The sequence below is a fragment of the Suricata suricatta genome, chromosome 17, assembly GCF_006229205.1.
Source record: "Suricata suricatta isolate VVHF042 chromosome 17, meerkat_22Aug2017_6uvM2_HiC, whole genome shotgun sequence".
NCBI lineage: Eukaryota > Metazoa > Chordata > Mammalia > Carnivora > Herpestidae > Suricata > Suricata suricatta.
In genome coordinates this window covers 54,721,468-54,728,513 of record NC_043716.1, presented here as the reverse complement: position 1 = coordinate 54,728,513, position 7,046 = coordinate 54,721,468, and the positions used below count along the sequence as shown (strand labels likewise).

The 7,046-nt window shown below is 58.8% G+C and overlaps 1 long non-coding RNA gene across 1 annotated transcript; it reads right to left on the bottom strand.

The window, feature by feature from the left end:
• Positions 1-4,616: 4,616 nt before the first annotated feature.
• On the bottom strand, positions 4,617-6,818 carry LOC115282846. The gene is made up of 3 exons (XR_003904768.1): positions 6,615-6,818; positions 5,910-5,975; positions 4,617-5,241 (listed from the first exon to the last, which is right to left on the bottom strand). It is a non-coding gene; the product is annotated as an uncharacterized LOC115282846 (long non-coding RNA).
• Between the last annotated feature and the right edge of the window lie 228 nt (positions 6,819-7,046).

Genomic DNA, 7,046 nt, shown 5'->3' with positions numbered 1-7,046 from the left:
TGGCATGTAGTTGTTGTTTTGTTCCTTGTGATCTGACGCCTGACCCTGGGTCCTGAGGGCGGGTCTTGCAGTAAAGTGGACTCTGACCCACGGCCAGGCCTCTCGCTGGCCAAGGCCCGGCCCCAAGAAGCCAGTAGCTGTGAGCTCGTCACCCTGGAGGGGCTGCCGCTACTCGGGGAGGCATCTCGGGGGTGGAGGCTCTGCCCTACTCACCCTTCCTGCCGCAGAGCCAAAAACCAAACCCGAAACTGAACATGAGGCAGAAAGATGCACATAAACATACACGGAAGTGGGCGCCTGGGCGGCTCAGGTCATGATCTCATGGTCTGGGAGTTTGAATCCCACATCGGGTGAGCCCTGCTTCTCTCCTTCTCTCTCTGCCCTTTGTGGGATTCTCTCTCTCTCTCTCCCTCCCTCCCTCTCTCTTTCTGCCCTTCATCCACTTGTGCCCTCTGTCTCTCTCTGAAGAAGAAAATAAGAAAGAAAGAGAGAAGGAAGGAAAAAAGGAAAGAAGCAGAGAAGCATAGAAAGAAGAAAAGAAGGAAGGAAGGAAGGAAGAAAAGAGGAAGGAAAGAAAGAAAGAGAAAGAAAGAAAGAAAGAAATCCTAACTACCTAAATGAGATATGAAATGCTTGAAAACCAAAGATTTAAAACAAAAAAACAAAAAAACTGTATTCATGTTCATTCTTTACTAAATTTTCCCAAATTCTCTGCCAAGAGGCTGTGTTTCCTTTAAAACCAGACCAAAAGAGGGGCACCTGGGGGGGCTCAGTCAGTTGAGTGTCTGACCTCGGCTCGGGTCACGATCTCGCAGTTCGTGGGTTCGAGCCCCACATCGGGCTCTGTGCTGACAGCTCAGAGCCTGGAACTGCTTCGGAGTCTGTGTCTCCCTCTCTCTCTGCCCCTCCCCTGCTCACTCTCCCTCTCTCTCTCTTTCTCAAAAATAAACATTAAAAATTTAAAGAAAAAAATAAAACCAGACCAAAAGAAGAGTTTTGTTTTCCCTTTTTTATACATAAAACTAGAAAGAGGAAGAACACAGCCTTTTCGCCTGGAGGGAAGTCCAGCCAGGAGCCGCAGAGGCCGGTGGGAGGATGTCCCCAGCCTCGCAGTGACGCTGTGGTTACAGGTGTCCGCCTGCCTGTGTGACCCCCACGCATGCCACCCCTCCCCTCGTCAACAATGCCACTTAGACACCGAGCTTTGGGCCCTGCCCCGCTGGGCCTCCCTCAAAGGACAAGAGTGTGCCCGTCTTGGAGACCTGTCATGGGGCACAGGGGACTTCCTGTCCCAGCCTCCCCTCACAGAACAGAAGCCCGTCGCCCAGGGCGGCACCACCCTGAACCCCTCCCCCGCCCCCCCCAGCCCCGTGCACCTGCCTGTCCTGTCCTTTCAGTTCTGCTTTGTGGGACGGACCTGAGCCCAGCTGGCAAGACCGCTCCCCGGCCAGGGACACTCAGAGGGCACAGCACCTGCCCCAGGGGACCCCTCCGAAGGAAAGTCTTCTCGTCAGTCCGAGAATCCATACCCCCGGCCCTTCCCACCTCCTCCCTGCTGGTATCAGGCCTTGGTCGCCCTGGGCAGGGTCTTGGCCCCTCTCACATTTTCTTTTTTTTTAAGTTTATTTATTATTTTTAAAGAGAGAGAGAGACAGAGTGTGAGCAGGGAAGCGGCAGAGAGAGAGAGGGAGACACCGAATCGGGAGCAGGCTGTCGGCACAGAGCCCGACTCGGGGCTCGAACCTGATCATGAACTTGAGATCATGACCCGAGCTGAAGTCGGACGCTTCACCTACTGAGCCCCCAGGCGCCCTAAACTTGTCACATTTTCATGCTCCGGCGGGTCTCCCCTGGCGTCACTTTGAGACAATCTTCCCCGGGCCACTGCAGAGGCAGGCGCTGGCTCCCTGGAGGCCCCTCCCCAGGCCCGTTCCCGCCCCATCCCTCCCCTTCCCTTCCTGGTGCTCAGGCTTCTGCTGAACTAGAGCCTCTGACCACGTGCTGTGTTCCAGGCCAGGCGACTTCCCACGTGCCCAGAGGACACGCAAACCCAGACACCCCGCTGGGCAGGGGTGGTGGGGGGGAGACCGTGCAGCCAAGGGTTTGTGGGGGGAGAAAAAGAAGAGGAAGGGAAGGAAGAGATGCCCGGAACCGTCTTCCCCCCTCCTCCGTTAGAGCTCAGGCTGAAGGAGCGTTTTCCGGGGCTGAGCCTGGGGGGTGCTGCGGGGCGGGGCGGGGGGTGTCGGGGTCCCACCCGCAGGCTGTCCTGTCCCCGCCCCGCCCCTGCACGGTGGAGCGTCAAAGCCAGGCCCTCACCGCTGTCACCAAGAAGAGCGTGAGCAAGAAGTGACTGTTTGTCACCAAGATGGACTGTGCGATGTGAGCCACGGCAAACACCGTAATGACTAATTTCAAACATTTATTACAATTCTTGAGAGACTTGAAAGCTGTCCCCGCTCTTGATTTTAATAATTGCAGTCTCGAAGCAGCCGCTTATCAAAGTGACACAAATTGTGTGGTAAATAGATTATGGCACAGCTGAAACGCTGGAAAATAAGATCAGAAATGGTCCTTCTCCCCCATTTAAAACTCTCTGCAATCCTTCAGCGAGCCACAGCAGCGCGGCCCGGGGAACCTGCAGGTGGGAAAGGGTGCCGGGAGGGCCAGCTTTTATCAGCTGGGCCCCTGGACCCCCAAGACACCGGCCATGGCCCCCCAGGCCCCCAGGACACCAGCCCTGGTCTCCTTGACCCCCAGAACACTGGCCATGGCCTCCTATGCTCCCAGGACACTGGTCCAGACCCCCAGGACACAGGCTCTGGCCCTCCAAACCCCTAGGACACTAGCTCTGGCCCCCCAGACCCCCAGAACATCAGCCCTGGCCCCTCACACCCCCAAGACACCAGCCCTGGCCCCCGGACCCTCAGAACACCGGCCCTGGCTCCAATTCCATGCCCTCAGCCCAGCCTGAGCCAGGGGGCATGGGGGTGCGGGAACAGAGGAGACCCCACGCCGAGTCGGGGATGGAAGGGGCACTGGCTAGGGAGCCATGAGCAGCGACCCTCTGGGGCAGCTTTGAAGAGAACCCCTCACTCTCTGTGCCCCATTACTCGTGACTCCTCACTTCCTTGAGAGGCTGCAGCCTGTCTGCTCAGGCCCCTCCCTCTGAGTCTCTCCTTCCACAGACTGAGCCCCTACTGCGTGCCGGGTGTGGGGCGAGAGTCCGGCGTGGACAGGTGCGAAGCGCAGCAGATGCCCTCCAAGGCAGAGGCCAGTGCGCAGGCCCTGCGAGGAGGTGACAGCACAGCCCATGCCCGGCTGTGCCTGCCCACCGGCGGGAGGTCCTCTTGCTCCCACCACAGCTGACGTGGCACCTCGGGGACGCTCCCCAGCCAGGACCCTGCCCCGCGTGGCATTCTAGGCTCCAGTTTCCTCCCTCCGAGAATAGAATGACCAGGAACTGCCTCATGCATCCTTTTTGTTCTGTTTTGTTTTGTTTTCAAGACTTTATTTGTAAGTAATCTCCACACCCAACGTGGGGCTCGAATTCCCAACCCGGAGATCAAGAGTCGCACACTTCACCCACCGAGCCAGCGGGTGCCTTGCGTCCTTCGAGGGCAAGGAGACCAGGAAGACGCTTTCCCATCTGCCTCAAGCCCCTGAGCCAAGTAATCGTCAGAGGACCCCCAGGGCTCATGCACCCTTTTCTAAGTGTGTGACGTGATTAGAGCCAGTCCTGTGTGTTGTCACGGAGTGCGTGGTCTTTGTGACAGGCAAGGGGGATCTCTGGGGAGACGCGGATGAGCCCTTGGCCCGGAGGACGGCGTTAGCACGAATGGTGGGGGGTCGCTGGTGTAACCAGACACACGCCCGCCGTAGGTCAGTGAGTTACTAATCAAACGGAGAGCTGGGCGCGTCCCAGGGGAGGAGGCCAGCCTCCTTCCTGCCCCGGCCTCCATTTGGGGGAAGGTCGCCCACAGTGTGGCAGCCACACCCCATCCACAGCGGGGACGTCCATCCGTCCGCATTGGTGACCCTTCGTTGTCGATCAACAGTCACTCGGCCTCCGTTGAGCCACGGCTCCTGCTGGTCTGGGGGACGCGAGGGGATGGCCTCTAACCTCCTCCTGATCCTTCCTCTCCCACAAGCAGCCGGCCTGGGGCCGCCAGAATGGGGGTGTGGCGCCGCCAGAACGTGTCCAGGCTCTGAGGGCTCTAAGCAGTTGCTCCTGTTCCCCCTTTTTTTTTTAATTTTTAAAAAATTTTAGTGTTTATTTTTGAGAGACAGAGAGAGACAGAGACAAAGTGCAAGTGGAGGAGGAGCAGAGAGAGAGGGAGACACAGAATCGGAAGCAGCTCCAGGCCCTGAGCTGTCAGCACAGAGCCCGATGTGGGGCTTGAACCCACGAACAGTGAGATCATGACCTGAGCCGGCCGGCCGCTTCACTGACTGTGCCTCCCAGGCGCCCCGGTTCCACTTTTTAAAACAGGCATTGAATGAAGAAATGAAACAGTTTATATATTTAAGCCCAAGTTAATGGATATTTAAATTTTATTTTTTATTAAATATTAATAATTCATTAGAGTTTTTCAAATTAAATATCAAACGTCCAATGAATTAAATGTAAAGAATTAAGTCTGTTCTTAGTGGAGAGAAATTGCTGGGAGGGGGTGGGGAGGAAACGGGTTCCAGAAACTATTTCTGAAGCCAAAAGGGCAGGGGTCTTCATGTCGCCATTTTGTAGACGGGGAGAGAAAGACCACCTGGAAGTTAAAGCTTTGACCATGGACACAGCGGGTTCGTGTGTGCGGCAGGATTCAAACCTGCGTCTGATCGTGTCCTGGGTCCGACCCTTGGCCTAGAGCACACACGTGTCCACCCAGACGGGAGAGCTGGACTCGTGGGGCCACGGAGAGAAAGCGCGTCTGCCGGGTTTGCTAATTTTGCAGGAAAGCAGGTCATGGGGGGGATGCTCCCTTAGAGGCTTGGGGGGCAGCAGGGGCGGCGGGGCGGCGGGGTGTCTTGGGGAAGAGGACTGACCCCTGGAGGCTGGGTCCCGCCCCGCAGCCCTCTCCTCCCAGCCTGTGGTGGGTGCGGAGGTGCCCACGTGGGGCCACCCCAGAACTGGTGAGAGTGTGGCCTTGTTTGGGATGAAGGGCTTCGCCGATGTGGTCAAGTTACGCGTCTCAGACAAGGTGGCGCTGGATCCTGTGGGGAGTCCTAGATCCAAAGGCCAGCGTCCTAATGGGAAACAGGAGCGGGAACCAGTGCGAAGAAATGAACCCACGCGAGGCCGGGGAGCAGAGACGGGAAGGAGGCGGCCGCGAGGGAGGCCAGCGGGACCTGGAAGGGGCAGGAGGAGCCTCACCCTGGGGAGCGGGGAGACAGCGCGGCCCCAGGACGCCCTGACCTCCGTCCTGCAGACTCCAGAGCCGGCGCGAATCCATTTCTGCTGCTTCCAGCCCCCAGGTTGTGGCAATTGTTTCAAGGGCCCCAGGAAACCGCCCCAGGGCCGAAGGAGGTCACCCGGCCCCTCTCTGTGACGTGTCACAAGCAGGAAGCCCCATCATGCCTGCTGCTGCTGGCTGCCCTCCCACTTAGGGTCAACGCCTGGGCTGTGAGGGACGCAGGTGCCCTGACTTCGCGGGCAGGGGTGCAGGAGGGCTGGAGGGGTGGGCAGGGGTGACAGGAGGGCTGGAGGGGGGCAGGGGTGACAGGAGGGTTGGAGGGGCGGGCAGGGGTGACAGGAGGCCTGGAGGGGCAGGCAGGGGCCACAGGAGGGCTGGAGGGGATCTGCTGTCTGTTTCTCAGGCTCAGGCCTGGAGAACCGAACGGTCCAATGACCGTAGGGACAAACACGGGTAACAGACAGGCTCTGATACTTTAATAAGTAGGAGACCCAAACTTACGAGAACATAGGTTGGTCGTAGTTCATCTGATTATGAGATGATTCCTTGCTTTATGAGCAGTTTCTTCTAAGCAGAAAACCCCTTGGTCCGTTTCAAGTTCCAGCGGATTTGCACCTGTCACTCCCGTTGCGGCTCAGTGGGGGAGTGTCCCCTAATGGTATTCTCCCTGCCCCGGGGTCCCCCCGGCTGAACAGCTAGACCCCCACCCCTAGTCTGAGGCCACATCTCCCCTCTGCCCTGCTCCCCCCGAATCCTGGTTCCAGCTGCCCTCCCCCTTCCCCCATGGTCCCTCCTATTCTGGTCCTGCCCTGGGGATGCCACCTGCGTGCTCAGAACCCTCCACGTCCCCACCACCTGCCGCAGCGAGAAGAGACGGGACTGGCAGAAAGGTCGGGCCGTCCTCACGTGGCCCCAGCAACCTCGGGTCTTTCCTCCGGCCGCCCCCATGCAGGGGCTGAGCCCCAGTACGGAGCCGGCAGGACGCCCCTCACTGTCCCCTCTGCCCCGCCTCCAGGCTCTGCTCCCCCCATTGCCCCCTCCATGATGCCCTCCCTGCTTCATCTTCTAAAGGCCTCAGCCCGACATCCTTCAAGGTCATCTCCAGTGTGACCTCTTCCTTGAAGCCTTTCTGGGGTCCCTTAGGGCGATGTGGCTGCATCTCCTTGGGCCCCGCGCTCCGCACTTGTGACCCTCCACAGCTCATACCTGCCTCCTCCGTCCAGCTCTTTTGGACACAGGCAGCCCCGTGGTAGAGAGGGCACGGACCTGAAGGACACGGAAGCTCCAAGTGCCAACCCGGCCCTGCACGGCTCACTGCAAAGGCCCCTGAAGTCATGGGCCTGCCTTGGCCTCAGCCATCAGCCCAGACAGAGGGCCAGCCCAAACCAGCAGGGGCTCCCTTCCATTCGGCTGTAGGCTCTGATCACCAAACAAAACCTATGTGACGGAGGACAGATGTCTCATAGCCCAACGCCCCCCCCCCTTCCCCGGCTCCGCCCACGGAGAGAGAGCACATCTTAGCCTCCCCGCCCCCCTCCTTCGGTGGCTCGGCTCCTCCCTCCAGCCAGCCTAGCTCCTGTTCCCTCCAAGGCCAGCATCGACAAGAGTAGGAGAAGGTAATAGACCACAGACAGGAGG